The sequence below is a fragment of the Gorilla gorilla genome, chromosome 2 (genome assembly GCF_029281585.2).
Source record: "Gorilla gorilla gorilla isolate KB3781 chromosome 2, NHGRI_mGorGor1-v2.1_pri, whole genome shotgun sequence".
NCBI classification, from domain to species: domain Eukaryota; kingdom Metazoa; phylum Chordata; class Mammalia; order Primates; family Hominidae; genus Gorilla; species Gorilla gorilla.
Window position 1 is genome coordinate 190062861 of NC_086017.1, and position 18733 is coordinate 190081593.

General features: G+C 37.7%; 1 long non-coding RNA gene across 4 annotated transcripts in view; it reads right to left on the reverse strand.

Annotated features, from left to right (window-relative positions):
• LOC129532439 (uncharacterized) overlaps positions 1-18733 on the reverse strand; it is a 257939-nt gene that overhangs the window by 208772 nt on the left and 30434 nt on the right. For all 4 annotated transcript variants that reach the window (XR_008678189.2, XR_008678187.2, XR_008678185.2 and 1 more), the window contains exon 3: positions 8078-8129. This is a non-coding gene — a long non-coding RNA (uncharacterized lncRNA). The remainder of the gene's footprint in view (positions 1-8077; positions 8130-18733) is intronic.

Below are 18733 nucleotides of genomic sequence, written 5' to 3' on the forward strand. Positions count from 1 at the left end.
CCCCTTTAAAAGTGGCTGAAAACTTATTGCTATACAATATCTCAACTAATATCAAGAATTTATCAATAATAGTGTGAAAGCTCATTTTAACATGATATACATAATACATCTAGGAGGATTCACATAAAAATGTTTATGTTGGCCGGGCGCAGTGGCTCACGCCTGTAATCCCAGCACTTTGGGAGGCTGAGATGGGTGGATCACTTGAGGCCAGGAGTTCAAGACCAACCTGGTCAACATGGCAAAACCCCGTCTCTACTAAAAATAGAAAAGTTAGCCAGGCGTGGTGGTGTGCGCCTGTAGTCCCAGCTACTCGGGAAGCCTGGGCAGGAGGATCACTTGAACCAGGGAGGCGAAGGTTGCAGTGAGCCAAGATCGTGCCACTGCACTCCAGTCTGGGTGACAGAGTGAGACTTTGCCTCAAAAAAAAAAAACAAAAAAGGTTTATGCCATTAGCTTTGGGTGGTGGAAAATTAGTGATTTTTTTTTTTATTTATAATTAGCTAAGTTGAGTGCTGTGGTCCCAGCTACTTGGGAGGCTGAGGTGGGAAGATTACTTGAGGGCAGGAGTTCAAGTCCAGCCTGGGCAATATAATGAGACCCATCTCTGAGGGAAAAAAATCATACTTAGCTAAAGCTTCTAAATTTTTCTGCAATTTATATGCATTACACGCATAATATTTACCAAAATAATAATGGAGTGAGGATCTTTCTAATTCTACTCATAATTTTATATGATGCCAGAAATTTTAACAACATGTGATGCCTTCTAAGAAAGTACATATGGCTTTTTATGCCATTCACCAAAAACATCTTTTTATTTTATTTTATTTTTCCTTAAGTTATCAGCACACAGGTGGTATTTGGTTACATGAGTAAGTTCTTTAGTGATGATTTGTGAGATTTTGGTGCACCCATCACCGGAGCAGTATACACTGCACCATATTTCTCAGTGAGAAAATACGTTGTTTGGTTTTCCATGCCTGAGTTACATCACTTAAAATAATAATCTCCAGTCTCATCCAGTTCACTGCAAATGCTGTTAGTTCATTCCTTTTTATGGCTGCGTAGTATTCCATCATATATATATATATATATATATATATATATATATATATATATATATATATATACATACACATATCATTATATGTATATATACACATATAATATATATATATATTACATTGCCCAGGCTGGACTTGATATATATATATATATACACACACACACACACATATATATATGTATCACAGTTTCTTTATCCACTCATTGATTGATGGGCATCTGGGTTGGTTCCACAATTTTGCAATTGTGGATTGTGCTGCTATAAACATGTGTGTGCAAGTGTCTTTTTCAAATAATGACTTCTGTTCCTCTGGGTAGGTACCCAGTAGTGGGATTGCTGGATGAAATGGTAGTTCTACTTTTAGTTCTTTAAGAAATCTCCACAATATTTTCCATAGTGGTTGTACTAGTTTACATTCCCACCAGCTGTGTAGAAGTGTGTTCCCTGTTCACCGCATCCACGCCAAAATCTACTGTTTTTTGATATTTTTATTATGACCATTCTTGCAGGAGTAAGGTGGTACCACATTGTGGTTTTGATTTGTGTTTCCCCAATCATTAGTGATGCTGAGCATTTTTTCATATGTTTGTTGGCCATTTGTATATCTTCTTTTGAGAATTGTCTATTCATGGCCTTAGCCCACTTTTTGATGGGATTGTTTGTTTTTTTCTTACTGATTTGTCTGAGTTCATTGTAGGTTCTGGATATTAGTCCTTTGTCAGATGTATAGATTTTGAAGATTTTCTCCCTCTCTGTGGGTTGTCTGTTTACTCTGCTGGCTGTTCCTTTTGCCATGCAAAAGCTCTTTAGTTTAATTAGGTCCCAGCTATTTATCTTTCTTTTTATTGCATTTGCTTCTGGGTTCTTGGTCATGAAATCCTTGCCTAAGCCAATGTCTAGAAGAGTTTTTCCAATGTTATCTTCTAGAATTTTTATATTTTCAGGTCTTAGATTTAAGTCTTTTAACCATCTTGAGTTGATTTTTGTCTAAGGTGAGAGATGAGGATCCAGTTTCATTCTCCTACACGTGGCTAGCCAATTATCCCAGCACCATTTGTTGAAAAGGGTGTCCTTTCCCCACTTTATGTTTTTGTTTGCTTTGTTGAAAAGGGTATCCTTTCCCCACTTTATGTTTTTGTTTGCTTTGTTGAAGATTAATTGGCTGTAAGTATTTGGGTGTACTTCTGGGTTCTCTACTCTGTTCCATTGGTCTATGTGCCTATTTTTATACCAGTGCCATGCTGTTTTGGTGACTATGGCCTTATAGTATAGGTTGAAATCAGGTAGTGTGATGCCTCCAGATTTGTTCTTTTTTGTTTAGTCTTGCTTTGGCTATGCAGGCTCTTTTTTGTTTCCATATAAATTTTAGAATTTTTTTTCTAATTCTGTGAAGAATGATGGTGGTATTCTGATGGGGGTTGCATTGAATTTGCACATTGCTTTTGGCAGTATGGTCATTTTCACAATATTGATTCTACCCATCCATGAGCATGGGATGTGAAAAACTCCCTTTTAAATGCTAATTTTATTCATGCAGTTGTTTTATGAATATAAAGATTTCAATTTTTCATATGCAATACCCTTAAAGAGTGAAATCCTTTGAATTATTTTTTCAAAAACAGGCAGCACAGTTCTGATACAGAGGGAGTTTAGCATCTCAAAACACCTTATATTTTCCTTTTTACCAATTCATACATTTCCATTCCTGACGAGCTTTATTGCTGTCAATTGCAGTTGCCTATAGCTTTCCACTGCTTTTGTTCCTGGAGGGTTAATTTCTAACACTTGGATTTCTTGGCATGCTTTCCTTTCTTTTTTTTCCCAAATACCCAAGCCCTATAACCCTTAATTTTGCTAGTTGATTTTGTGCCCAGTCACTATTTATAGATGGAGATAATCCCAGATTCGGACAGCTGGTCTGGCCATAGTTCTGAGATCTGTGATCCCATTTAGTTTCACCACACATGACCCTAGGCCACAAACATGTTGAGGTCATGTATATAAACAAATAAGTTTAACAAAAAGGAAACACGTGCAAAAATGTGGATCCTATACTATAGAGTTTGCATACCATGCTTTAAGGGAAAGGGAACTTACAATACAGCTAAGAATACCTAAGAATACATCTTTTTGTGCAGGAATGAAGCTTCCCCTCTATGCAGATAGGCTCCTAGCATCCTGTGAGCAGACCACGCTCATTTCCTGTTGTATCCTTCACCTACAGCATTTTCCTTGAACCTCTCCATGAGCTTAAGTATACATGTTCCTCAAAAAAACAGTCTAAATTCTGCCTTTTCCCTGAGGGATGTACAGATGTGTGACTAAAAATGAAAAAGAAGACTACAAATCTTAAAAACAGTCATAAATAATTATCATAGATAACCATTGCTACCAAGTACCAGACTTACTCCTCCAAACAACCATATAAGCATGGATTGAGGATACCTGCTGTGTTATAGGTATCATTACCATTAAGGTAAACATCATATAATCTCAGCCCTCAGAGAATTTGTTCAGTCTGATAGAATCAAAGATAAGCAAAAATAATTAACACAGGGCCTAAGTGCAGAGATAAAGGGAAAGTTTGCCTAGAGAACAAAAGGTTTTTACAGACTGGATTCAGGAGAAGGCTCCTTCAAGGAAGCCCATTTTACAGATAAGAAAACTGAGGTTCACAGAGGTTAAATATTTATGACCACAAACTAATAAGTTGTGGAGCCAGAAATCAGAAATAGGTCTCTTAGCCCACCATTCCCACAGGCTTTCACTTATGGGAAGTTGACCTAATTATCAACCTAATTAACACACCAAGTGTTAATTAACACCAAGTGTGTTAATTTCCTAAGGCTGCAGAACAAGTTACCACAAATTTGGTGGCTTATAGCAACAGAAATGAATTCTCTCACAGTTGCGAGGACCAGAAGTCTGAAATCATGGTGTCAGCAGAGTTGGTTTCTTCTCGAGGTTTAGAGGGAGAATCTGTCCCACGCCTCTCTCCTAGCTTCTTGTGGGTGCCAGCAATTCTTGATGGTGACGCATCATTCCAGTCTCTGCTTCCATCTTCACATGGCCTTCAACTCCATGTTTATCCTCTTTGTGTGTCTTGAATCTCTCTTTCCATTCTCTTATAAGGACAACAGTCATTGGATTTAGGGTGATTTAGAATGAACTTATCTCAAAAATCTTAATTACAACTGCAAAGACTCTATGTCCAAATAAGGTAACATTCACTGGTACCAGGGGTGAGGACCTGAACTCATCTTTGCAGGGGACAATATTCAACCCAGTATACCAAGCACATTGTTTACAAGCCTATTCCAGCTTTTACTTCCCCCTGGACCTTTCTGGCTGAAGCCCTCATGTTCAGCCAAGGATTTGTGGATAACTCCTGAGAATGTGCACAGCCTTGGGCAGCCTTCCAAATCATCATGGATAAGTAAGAGTTTACCAAGTCCCACTATGGCTATCTCTCTGTTAAATTTCTCACTGGTTTGCTGACTTCTTGCTGGTGTTCTGCTTCTTACCAAAACCAGGATCATAATGTTGGGCTAGCTGCAACATTTGTTTGCCAACCATATGTGATAACAAACACCCGAGGGTGTGGGGTTTTCTGCTCCCCTCTCCAAACCAAGTCAGCCCCCGCCAGCAGCTAAATTCATCTTAGCTGAGTAGGGCTTGCCCTATTCTGTCCAAGCTATCACATGATGGGACTGTGGGAGGTAGAAGGGAAGCAGCCCAGGTTAATACAGCACAGACTCTCATTGTTTGTACCCATAGTTTAGTAGATCTTCTTAAATAAACACTAATCAATTTTCTGAATGTCCTTGGTCAATTCCGAGATTTCTCAAGTGGTTGAATTTTAGAGTCTTGTTTAGTGTTATTATTATTTTGAGAGGAAGAGGATTTGCTATATTCTTCACTCTACCATTCTGAAAGTCCCAATTTCTAGACACTAACTAAAAAAGAGCCATTGCCCCATTGTAACTTGCAGCTGGACTGTCATCAGTGAAAGGAGAGAGGCAGGGAAGTCTCCAGAAATGTTCATTCTACACAGGTAGGATGGGACTACATGGAGCAGGAATTTACAACAAATTAGTTTCTTCTTCCCTTTAAGCATATTTGTTGTCTACATTTTCTCAAAGTCTCATAGTAAAAGAGAAAAGTAGAATTGCCTAAACCTGTATTTTTACAGAATAAAGGAAGAGTTCAAAATTCTAGATAAAATAACCCATCCATCAAGATGCAAATTGCTACAATTGAAGATTACCCTGTACACACAGAGAAAAAGGCTCACCTATTATGATTGTCCATAGATTATATCAATTCATTTTAAATATTTAGGAAGTTCTTTTTTTACTTTATAAATCTATAAGCCCATTATTATCAGTTTCCAGACCTTTTACTTCTCTGACTTGAAAACCACTACTTATAATACAACCCAGTTAAAGGATGATAAATGTAATCTTTCACTATTGACTTCAGGCTATTGTGGTACAAAATAACTCTATCTATTTTCCCATCTATTCTTTCACCTGCACATGCCCACGAACACAATTACAAGATAGATACCCTTTCTTCCAGAGGCTACAAACCAGTAACCTCTGGCTGAAAAATAGGCTTCATTTAGCTCTTATTGTACCTTTTAAAACACTGAGCTGACAAAATCTACATATTTTACACAAAAATATGAGTACCTGCCTTTTCTTGAGAAAGAATCTGGTGATAGTTCATAATGACTTTTCTTTTCAGACAGTGCAAGTAATTTCCAATATTTCACAGTCCTCCCTGCCTCTATTGTCTTCCTAATGCTGACGATGAATGTCAGCTATCATCAATTATTTCATCTGTATTATTTTTCTTTTTGTGGTAGGAAAATATTTTTCTGTAAAAATGTCTTTATGTTAAATACATTTTGAATTAAAAATTGAAAGGAAAAGTAGAAACTAAGATTATCCTTTTGATTATCCTTCACCCAGTCTTCTTTACTCATTAACACTACTTGCCGGTACCCCCATAGGCATTTGAGTTTGTTGTGTCTGTTTTCATCCTTAGATTAGAACCGAATAATCTCTTGATATAAAAATAATTCAAGACTGCAAGGTTCTTGCTTATCAGATTGGCCTAGTCCAGAGGTGATCAAGAAGCTGGCCAAAGGTCAATTGATTATATACTATAGTGGGGAGGTGCTCAGATTCTTCTAGAGTCAGATTATTCAAGTTCAAATCCTCACTTTGCCACTGTTAGGGTTCAAAAACTGATGCCCCAAAATATGGTGGTTTGACGTGCTGGCCGGGAGAAGCAGCCTTAAGTTCTCTCTAACCTTCTACCTCCAGCCCCCTCCCTCTGACCCCTGCCTCCTTATGCCTCTGATCCTCTTTCCCAAAGAACTAAGAGGGACCCTCTTTGGAATTTCTTTATCTGACTAAGAAATTTTCTTTCTTAAGACAATGCAATTGTCTTAAGACCTCTTACCTAGGAATCTCATCAAATAACCAGGAAAGATTAACCACTGGAGAAGAGACTGGGGGTCATGATTACAACCAGACAGACTTTTCATATATTTTTTTGAGGACAGCTCTGAGAGACTACCTGGGGACTTTATCTTCATAATAAGACAACCTTTGTTCTTGTGAAGTTCTGCCCCTCTCCGTCCTGTAACCTTGTCATCCAGCTTCCAAAGAGAATAATTTACAAAATAATGTCTGCCTTCTATGTCCATACATCTCTCCTCTATGAAGACAGCATTTAAAAATCAAACATCTGACTCCTCCTTAAGTCTCATATTTTGTGTGTAGCTTCTGTGTTTATGCATGTTGAATACATTTTATATGCCTTTTTCTTCTATTAATCTGCCTTTTATCAGCTCATTTTCAGCAAATCCTCAGTGGACAGAGATGAAGTGTTCCCTTCACTCCTACACTACCTACGGATTTTGTGATCTTTGGTAAATTACTTAATGTCTCTGAGATTCTATTGTTCTATCTATAAAAGGCAGATAATAATAGTATCCACATTATAGGGTCGTTTGAGAGTGAAATTAAGTGCCCAGAATAGTGCTTGTGTGATATAATAAGAAATATATTTGGTCTTTGTTCCTAGTTTTTGTTGCAGGGCTTCTGAAATTTTTGGAAGTCCTGAGTGATAGGAACGTCTTTCATTATTCATAATGATCCCCTTTATAATAACACTTGAGTTCATGCTAATGAGGTGATTTAGATAACCCTAGATAACCTCAGGATGGGGCCAGTCCCCAGAAAGACCAAGTGATTAAGGGATTAGAGGGTTGGAACTTTCAGCCTTGTTGACCAACCTCCAGGAAATGGAGTGGGGTCTAGAGATTAAGCTCTCCAAAGCTGTCGAACAAGATTTGACAAGCTTCACAGTTGCTGAATGTGTAGAGGTGCTGGGAGGGTGGGATGCCCCTCACGTCTCTACTCAGCCTGTGCATCTCTTCCATCTGGCTGTCCTTGAGTGGTGCCCTTTATAATAAATGGGTAATTGTAAGCAAAGTGTTTCCCTGAGTTCTGTGAGCCATTCCAGCAAATTATTGAACCTGAGAGGGGGTCATGGGAACCTCCAATTTATTGCTGGTCAGTCAGAAATATGGGGGCCCCAGACTTGAGATTGGCGTCTGAAATGAGAGCAGTCGTATGGGACTGAGCCTTCAACTTGTAAGGGCTATTCAGGTAGACAATGTCAAAATCGAATTGAATTGTGGAAGACCCAGTTGATATCTGCTGGAGAGCTGCTTGAAGTATGTGAAAAGACCCATACACATCTGGCCACTAAAATGTTCTGTGCTGAGAGTATAGTAGGACAGAACAGTCTGTTGGTTTGTGTGTTTCCCAGTCTTGTAAGTAGTAAACACTATATACATGTTTGCTTTATTATTATTATAAGAAAGCAAGTGCCCCCTAGAAACACTCCTGTATGGTACAGTGTTAATGAAATTGACAACTGTGCTTTGTGAAAATAGTCTATCCCCAGAATACATATGTCATGCCATACCTTTATTGACTCCAATAGGGATGACACTGTGTCCAAGGGCTGAAGAAGAGACCTGGAGACATGAACAAGACATAGTGCTTATCAGGGGAACTTACATACGAAGACAACTTGGAAAAGAAACAACATGCATTTTGCTGCTTTTAAAGTGTTCACTTAGAGAATAAAACTATCTACCAAAGTATAAAACACAAAACAACACAGAAGCCAGGTATGGTGGCATGTGCTTATAGTCTCAGCTATTCAGGAGGCTAAGGAGGGAGGCTCACTTCAAACCAAGAGTTCAAGGCTGCAGTGAGCTATGAACTCACCTGTGAATAGTCAGTGCACTCCAGCCTGGGCAACATAGTGAGACCCTCAACTCTTACAAAAAAAAAAGCAACTCATATGTGTGAGCAGAGCAATATAAGGATTCCATAAATGTATCAATCAGTGCAAATTTTCAACCAAGCATGACTCAGAAAAAAGAATGCAGACTAAAAGAATGTAAAGGTAAAAGACCGTTCTATTACTTCTGAATTCTCATGCTCACTGCTTGTGTAACCCAGGACAAATCAGTGCTACCCTCTAGGACCAGTAATTAAAGTGATTAGGTTAGACTAAAAAGTTTCCTTTTGACTCTGTCTAAAACTTAATACAAAGAATATCAAAGACTATCAAAAGGTTTGTTGCTACATTCCATAACAGTTATGGTTTAAATTATTAGAAAAGTCCTAAGGTTTTTATTCTAATAGTATTTATTATGACAGAATATAGAGTAAAAGCTCAATTAGCATAAGGTAGAATTAAACATGGAAACTTCCTGGAGTTTTAACCCAGGAAAGGGTAGATAATTTGATCAAAACTCCAAACCTCCTCTAGAAAAATACACAAACACATTTTGCATAAAATTTAAAAGATTCACTGATGCTTAGAAAGATTTAATTCTGAGAAAAACTGGGATTCAAACATGAGGAGAAGAAGAAAGGAGGAGTTACCCTAATTAACTAGTTACCTAGCCAATAGAAAAGAAGGATATCCAGGCGGCTCTTCGTTTAAAATCTAAATGTGTTGTATTTGACAGCCACTTTATAATAGAATTAAACTTTTTATAGCTAGTCTCCAACTTAAACTCTGAGGTCTCTTGAAACTAGAAAGTGAATACAGCTTTTCTACTCATAGTTAAGCTTTTAAAAATATTAACAGAATCTTTTCATTCATTCATTAGGAAAAGGAAGTGGTTTTTCATTTTCATTCACAAGCCAGTTTCCTTTTCACTCTTAAAAAAATAAATAAATAAATTTGGCATAAGGAATGATGAGGTGCCCTCTTCTGTTTCTAAACAGTTAATGCAGGGTTTTTGAATACTAGCAATTTGAAGGATTTTGCATTAAACTTTCAACACAGCAAGATTTTAAAATCTGAAAGAATTTCTTTTGACCTCCAGTGATTGGAATATCTCTTTATGCAGCAGAAGTTCCTCTTTGCCAATTAAAAAGTCCTCATTTCTCTCTGTGTAATAGCACACCCTGTTCCTGGCTGAGAAGAAAACAAAATTAACCTTGGGCTGGCGGCTGTGCTGCCTGATTTCCCTGGGCGAGTGAATGAGCTCACCAAATGTATAAATAATGTGCCCAAGTCTCCTTGTTGCTCAGTTTTTTCATATTCATTGACCAGAAGCCTGGAGCACAATTCCAAACTGCTAATGTGTTAATACTTTCACCAGAGCTTGATTCCAGTTGCTGAAAAAACAAATATAAAACAGTAAACCCAGAAGGATGACCCAAACTTCCTGTTCTTTATTGGCAGAATTTTGCTGTGCAACTTACAAAGTTTGACAAATTATGCAAAGAAGCAAATGTAAAAGGACAGCTCTGAGATCCAAATTGAGGTGCTGTAGCACAGTTGCTTTAGTGGAACTACCACTGGGCTGCTGCCAGTCGCATCTGGGCAGGAAGGAAATGCAAATTAAAAGGAAAAATTAGGCCATTTTAGAGCAAAGTGAATTTTCAGCAAAAGCTCAGTGCTAACACTGAAAAATAAAGAAGGTATTATTCAGTTTTAAATTGGATTGATTAATTCTTTCTCTTGGTTATTCCAAAGTGCTTCTTTCGCTCTTCCCCGAGACACTGAGGTGTTTTGATAACGACTCATTATTTCTGTAGCACCAGTTCTTATCTTTGTTACTTCATTCAACCTCTTTTCATCTCATTCAACTACAGAAAGTGATTTCGACCTTTTATAAGACCCATAACCTTTACTGAAATCAAAGCTAATTGCTTTTCTTTTTAAATGTCTTTTAATCACCTTCAAAACTAAACAAATAACTTCAATCTAGAAAAATCAGACCTTGGAATCAGAATGAATGTTAGACATCCCTCTACTGCTTAGCAGTCCTGTGAACCTGAGATTCCTCAGCTATTAGGTCCAGAAATACCTGTCTCATTTATGTCACCAAATAGTTGTTAGGATAAAATGAGATTACATATGGAAATATACTTTAATAGCATTTATTGAGTACTTAATATGTATTAGGCACTATTCTTAGCCCTTATTACTTACTAACTCATTTACTCTTCACAAGAACTTCAAGAGAGAGAATTTTATCCCTACTTTACAGATAAGAAAACTGAGGCAGAGAAACTAAGTAACCTGCCTAAAGTCTCCTAGCTACTAAATCTGAAATTCAAACCCAGGTAGTCTGACTCCAGAGCTCACACTCTACAACCATACACACCACCTTCCAGTGTGGATATGATAGTGGTTATTCATTCATTAATTTATCAGCTGTCTATTGAACATCTACCATGTGCCACACTCAGTTGGATTATTAATGGAAAATAATCAAATCTATAGGATTCACTCTTTACTGTCTTCACTCTTTTTGCCCTATAGGAAATGAAGAGGAAAGGGTATAGGAAGAGAAAAGAAAGAAAACTCTAAACCTATCATTAAGAACATTTTCAAAATAGTCACATAGAGCCTTAAGATGCCACAGTTCAAATGAGAGGACTCCTCCTCTCTGGCATAGACCCAGTCACCACGGATAAGAGACTTGGGGGTGAGGAGACAATGGCGCAAAGCAGACCCCAACCTCTCCACAGGAAGGGGCAGAGGGATGATGGGAGAAGCACAGACAAGATGAGTCAGAACCAGAGCCTGGAGCTCATTGAATGGCAGAGTCACTGAGTGGCAAACTCCAAACCCCCATGGCTAATCCTCACCGTTCTTCACTAGGTTTCTGCAAGACCTAAGAAAATGTCTGCAAAAGCACTTCCTTGACTATGAATTTATCTGCAATGTCAGAGGTAATGTAAAAACATAAGAAGGTGACTTCTATTGACCTCCAGTCCCAACAAGGACTCCAAAATTGATAGCTGCGTATGAAAGACATAGATATTTAATCTGCACATATGTATTTAATTTTTTAAATGGGGGAAGAGAGGCTCAAGTCCCAGAATTCACTGATAATCATCTATAAACAATTATTATTTAGAAGAAGGATAATTAATAGTTTTAACACTAATAGGCCTTTTTCTTCCAAAGCAGTCTTCTCCAGAAACTTCAAGTAAGTTTAAATTCATTAGTTAATCACCTTCTTCTGTAATAAGCAGTCATTGTTATTATGTATCCTATTTTTAAGAAAGAAAAAATTTAAATAAAGCAAGAATAATTGAGACATTTAGGCACTTCTATAAAAAGCCACAGCATGTCACCTGCCAGGAAGAACGCCTCTATAAGGCAACATGCACATTTTCTTTCACTTGAAGGTATCAGTTCCTCTTTGAAGACGCTAGCTAAATATGGACTCTATCCTCTTCCATAATCTACCCCTCTAATAAATACTTACAGCATTAACTTGGAAAGCTCAACACCCCTCTCTCATCATACCCTTAGCCCATCTTCTAGGACACCCAGAAAGGGGAGGATCATAGGGCCGACTGTTATCAATCAGTTCTCTATCACACACCAAACACACCACAGACACACATACACACTGTGTATGAATGCTTACACACCCTCCTGACCCTGAACTTGCTGGTAATTTTCATGGACATAGATGAAATGAATAAGAGGTTCACTAAATTAATGGTTGTCAATTGGGCCAACCAACAGTAATCCCGGGCCCCTGAGTTCAGATGTTTACTCAAAAAAACAATTTCAAAATCATTTCAGAAGTGAAAGAGTAGACAGAAGTGACTACAGACATTTTTCAAAAGTAAAGTAGAAGACTGAAGAGTGTGTACGATTGCAAAATGGAGAAGGAGAAGCTCCATTGTCAGTTTGTTTTTCTGCCCAGCAGGGCTGTCATTTAAGTCGTCAAAGGGTAATGGAAGTCATCAATAACGTGGCGGTGCCTGGAAACTTTTCATATTCAGCTTTGGAAAGACAGATTGGCTCTAGAAGGAGGCTCCATATATCAAGGGAGATTTAGGTCTTATCTGAAAAGGCACTTCCAAACAGAAAGTCTGGCTACCAAGGCTTAACAAGAGAAAGGTGTAAATTCTGTAAATTCATGAGACATATTCTTCCAAAGGCTGAACTAAGTGACATAGGATCACAGATTCCCAGAAAATATTTTAAAGATGTAGATTGTTATTCCAGGTGGATTCCAGTAATAATTCCTATACTCTTTCATTGAAAGTTTCCAGTGTCCAGAAGGATTATTCCAGGTGGATTCCAGTAATAATCCCTATAATCTTTCATTGAAAGTTTCCAGTGTCCAGAAGGTCACTACCAAGGCAGTCTTACATTTTTTGAATACTAAGTGCTGGGGCTCAGAAAATGATATCCCAAAATAAAGGCCTCAGAACCCAAAGTTTTTCCTCTAACTTCCTACCCTCCTGTCTTTGCCTTTTTATTCTCCCCTAAGGCTAGTCATAGAAACTGGAATCTTCTTCTCCAAAGTGGGCTATAGAAACCAGAAACCTTTTTCCCCATAGCCAGCCATAAAACCTGAACATGTTGCTCTAACTTTCCTCCCACCTTTCTATGTAAAAATCTGCCATAAAGAAATTATCTAGCCTAGTTGTTCAATCATAGGTTATAAGACCCCACCCCCAATTCCAGAGAGTGTCTTGCCCCACACCCAGAAGGAAGGAATGCATGCACAGAGAGGCCAAGAAGAATCTAGACAGGCCGGGCACAGTAGCTCACGCCTGTAATCCCAACACTTTGGAAGGCCAAGGCAGGCAGATCACCTGAGGTCAGGAGTTCGAGGCCAGCCTAGCCAACATGGTGAAACCCTGTCTCTACTAAAAATACAAAAATTATCCGGGCGTGGTGGCCGGCACCTGTAATCCCAGCTACTCGGGAGGCTGAGGCAGAAGAATCATTTGAACCCGGGAGATGGAGGTTGCAGTGAGCTGAGGTCACGCCATTGCACTCCGGTCTGGGTGACAAGAGCAAAACTCCGTCTCATTAAGAAAAAAAAAAAAAAGAAGAAAAATAATCTAGACAGATAGGCTTTATTGGGTTTCCCTACTCACTCTATTAGCATTAAATGATACCCTTTTTGTCCAATCATATTTGCACATGGTTGTCCATACTTTGTTAAACCTAAGCATAAAACTGGACAGTTTTCCCTGCTTTGGGTCTTTATTCTAAAGGCTCCTGTGTCACATAAAACTGTGATCAAATAAATTTGTATGTCTTTTCTTTTGTTAATATGCCTTTGTCAGTGATTTTCAGTGAACCTGAAGAACGCAAAAGGGAAGCCCTCCCTTGGTCCCTACATGAGCTTAAACCCAATATTTTTCATTTGTTTCACAGGACTACACTTTCTTATGTAATCTCAATACTGAAATCCTGCACATATTCCTGATCTTTTTCCAAGTAAAATGTACCTGGGAAGATAGTTAATATGCTGAATCTAAATTTTAATGCTATTTGAAATAATCAATTAGATAAAATATTTTGTCAATTTTGTCCTTTGGGAACATAACTAAAAGGTACATAAACTTTGACGTCTAAGTGAGCATGTTTTATATATTACACAAATCAGCATTGTCAAAGTTATATTTGGATTTTTATTAGGATAGGAGCAAATATAATTCAAAGGCAACCTTTCAGGTCCTGACCCTGGTTCTGCCTCACAGGCAAAATCCTAACAGCCTAAGAATATTCTTAGGCATTATTTTATTTTTCAGTGAAACTTTTCCTTGCTATTATTATAGTCTTTTAAAAACGATTTACTCTTTTAAATTTAATTATTTTATATACATTTTCTCATTTTTGATCAGAGACCATCCTATCAATATTATTTATAAACCCCAATGTCACAGGTTATATAGACAATTACAAGATCCTCTTCTGTAAAAAGTAAGAGACAAAACAGATTCAGTTTTCAAGCAGGATCAAATGACAGGAGAAACAGTGTCCACCTAGCAGAATAGTGAAGTGGGAAGTAGAAACTCCAAGTGCAGGTATGTATGAGTCAGGAACAAGACATGAAGCAAGATTAAATTGCCTGAGATGAAACTACTGCTCAGCTCTGCTTATCAGCAATGTCGTGGCCAGTGATATGATATGCCCAACAGGAGTAAGGCCTCCCCATGGGCAAGGAAAAGTGTCCATATCAGATTCAGCTGTGACAACTAGAATAGAGTCTTCACTTGTCCCTGATCCAAGCAGAGAAACTTAGAAGGAAACTAGTTCAAGAGCCAGATGTTCAGACAATCCAAAAAAAGGTTTATTAAAATAAAATAGAAGATAATATTATCAACATTTGTTTGTTTTTAACTTTAGTTTTTAAATAATTACAGGTTCACATGAAGTCACAAAAATAGTTTAAAGAGGTCCCATATACCCATCAGTCAGTTTTCTCCAAAGGTAACAATTTATAAAACAATAGTATAATTTCAAAATCGAGAAATTGACATTGGTACAACCTACAGACCTTATTCAGATTTCACCTGTTTTATTTTCATTCACTCATTTGTATGTGTTTCTGTGTATGTGTATAGTTCTGTGTAATTTTACCACATATGTAGATTTTTATATATTATCAAGCTTTAAATTTCATGAATATGGTAAACTACTTTTTAAACTCCCATGTTGTTGGTGAGTTTATTAAATTAGCATTGTAGTGAAATTCAGCCTCACTACTAAAGACACCCTATTTAACATTTAAAAACATTCTTTCTGTCTTTTAAATCAGCAATAGTTTTTAAGTGATAGTATTCAACTTTAGAGTATGGTAAGCCTGGCATTCTCATACACTACTTTTAGGCATCAAAATTAGTACCATCTTTCTGGAAACAAATATTTATCAAGGGGCTTTAAATGTTTGTATACTCTCTAATCTAGTAACTCCCCTTCTAGAAACATATCCTAAGAAAACAATTAGAGAATTGGATGAATATTATGAGTTAATGTTCACTTAGTGTTACCTATACTAGTGAGGAATTAAAAATGGTCTAAATCTCAAAAAAAATAAGGGATCAGTTGAATAAGTTAGAGCCCACTGAACCAATGTTATATTGTACAATAATTTAAAGGAGCATTTTTTCAGGAACATATAGCCTAAAGAAAACCCCCTTAATAAAATTTTAAGTAAAAACAGCCACTATAGCTCATAGTTTACATTTGTTTTGTGGACATATGTGTTTTAAAAGCTCTGGACCTCTGTTTCTGGGAGGAAGGCAATGTGCTTTTTCCTATTCCTACTGCTAATATAACTAAAAGCCCTGGATATTATATGTAAAACAAACATTAAGAATACTCAAAAAGGAGGAGAAAAGAAGGCAGACCCTGAGGTCTGGCTAGGAAACTCAAGACTTGAGGAATGACATGTTGAGTACCCTGGTCTTTCTGTTTTTATATATCCCAGACTCAGAGCTAAAGAAGACAGCCATACAGTAAACACCAAGTGTAGATTTTTTTTCTTAAAGCCCCAAAATGCATGCTGTCTAGCCAAAGGACCAAGAAAGGAGCAGGCAAGCAAGACAGAAAGTGTTTAGATAAAAATTGTTTTACTGCAGCCAAACACAACAGAAAAAAGCTGTACCCCAATCCTGTCCATGCCAACAAAGGCTGAATGGAGAACCTAGATTTCCACCATCACCAGGCTATAATAATGTATCCCAACACCCCTACCAGTGTTGCAACAGAGAAGGCCAAGTGGGGGCCTGAACTCTTATCCCCACTGGCCAGTAATGAGCTCCCTACCATCCCCACTGGTGAATGTGAGAGGAGGCAAACCACTGAATCAGAATTTTCACCAATGTCCAGAGGTAATGAGGCCACCTTCCTCCCATAGTGTCAGTGAAGACTATGTGAGGAGTAACAAGGCACTCCTACACCTTCCACATAGGCAGGTATCAGAAGAGATCTAATGGGAGCCAGAATTTTCACCCTGACCAGAAGTAATAAGGAGCCCTCTCCTTAAGTGTCAACAGGTGTCAAGTGGGAAACCTGGACTTCCACCCCCACCTGGCAGTAACAAGGCTCAGCTGCCCTTTCTCTGCTAAAGCAGTGTTTCAGAAAGCCAGCAAATACAGAAGGTTTAAATAAGATCCACACATTCTCACAATACCATGAATATCCAGATTTTTATCAAAAGTCACCTGTCATATCAAGAAACAGGAAGATATCAAACTGAATGAAAAACATAATCAAGAGATGCCAACTGTGAGATGACAGAGATGGCAGAATTATCTGACAAATGTTTTAAAGCATCAGTCATAAAAATATTTCAATGAGTAATAACAAACACACTTGAAACAAATGAAAATATTGAGGCGTCTTAGTGAAGAAAGAGAATACATAAAGAAGTAAAATGAAAATTTTAGAACTTAAAAATGCAATAGCTAAAATGAAAAGACTCAGTGGATGAAGTCAGCAGCTGATATGGTTTGGCTGTGTCCCCACCCAAATCTCCTCTTGAATTCCCACATGTTGTGGGAAGGACCTGGTAGGAGGTAATTGAATCATGGGGGCAGGTCTTTCCCGTGCTGTTCTTGTGAAAGTGAATAAGTCTCATGAGATCTGACAGTTTTATAAGAGGGAGTTTCCCTGCACGAACCCCCTCTTTGCCTGCTGCCTTCCACGTAAGATGTGACTTGCTCCTCCTTGCCTTCCACCATGATTGTGAGGCTTCCCCAGCCACATGGAACTGTAAGTCCATTAAACCTTTCTTTTGCAAATTGCCCAGTCTTGGGTATGTCTTTATCAGCAGTGTGAAAATGGACCAATACAATAGCATAATGGAAAGGACAGGGGAAAGAATTCATGAAATGGAAGATAGAACAATAGAAATTATCCAGTTTGAACAACCTGAAGGAAATGTAATTTTAAGAAATAAATATGGCCAGGCATGGTGGTTCATGCCTATAATCCCAGCACGTTAGGAGGCTGAGGCAGATGGATCACATGAGGTCAGGAGTTTGAGACCAGCCTGGCCAACATGGAGAAACCCTGTCTATTAAAAATACAAAAATTAGCCAGGTGTGGTGGTGGGTGCCCATAATCCCAGCTACTTAGGAAGCTGAGCAGGAGAATTGCTTCAACCCGGGAGGCAGAGGTTGCAGTGAGCTGAGATCATGCCATTGCACTCCAGCCTGGGCAACAAGAGTGAAACTCTGTTTCAAAATTTAAAAAAAAAGGAAGTTAAGGAAGGAGGGAAGGAAGGAAGGAAGGAAAGAAAGAAAAAGAAAATAAATACAGCTTCAGAGACATTTGGGAAAAAACAAAAGAGGAAATATTAGTGTCATCAGAGTTTGGAAAAGAGAGAAGAAAGAGGTTGTGCTGAAAAAGGACTCAAAGAAATAATGACTAAAAACTTCTCAAATTTGGCAAAAGACATAAAGCTACAAATTCAAGAAGCTGATAAAATCCTTAACAGGATAAACCAAAGAAATCTACACCAAGAGACATCATACTCAAACTTCCCAAAACAAAGAAAAATAATTAAAAGCAATGAGAGAAATGCAGTAGATTACATTGATTGACTTTTAGATATTAAACTAACGTTGCAATCATGGAATAACTTATGTCAGTTTATTGGAATTGTCCTTTTACTAGTACAAGTCCTTTTACTAGTGAAACTGTCCTTTTACTAGTACTAGTCCTTTTACTAGTAAAAGTATCTTTTTACTAGTACTACTTTCACTAGTAAAAGTTTGTCATTTGAATGACTGAATGTTGAGTCACTCCTTTCTGACCATGGTTTCTTGTACTAGTGCTAGTAAAAGGATGTGTACTAGTAAAAGGACGCTTTTACTAGTGAAAGTAATACTAGTAAAAATATACTTTTACTAGTAAAAGGACTAGTGCTAGTAAAAGGACACTTTCACTAGTAAAAGGACTTGTACTAGTAAAAGGACAATTCCAGTAAACTGACATAAGTTATTCCATGGTTGCAACGTTAGTTTAATATCTGAAAGTCAATAAATGTACTCTACTGCATTAAGAGACTGAAAAGAAGAAACCATATCAATCAATGCAGAAAAAGCATTTGACAAAAATCAACACTTAGTTATAATAAAAACTCTCAGAAAAAAAAAACAGGAATAAAGGAATCTTCTTTTACCTTGATTAAAAAAAAATCTATTCAAAAAACTGCAGCTAACATTTTGCCTAACGGTGAAAGACTGAGTGTCTTTCCCGTAAGATTAGAAACAAGGCAACTCCACTACTCTCATTCAACTCAGTGACAGAAGGTCAAACCAATACAACAAG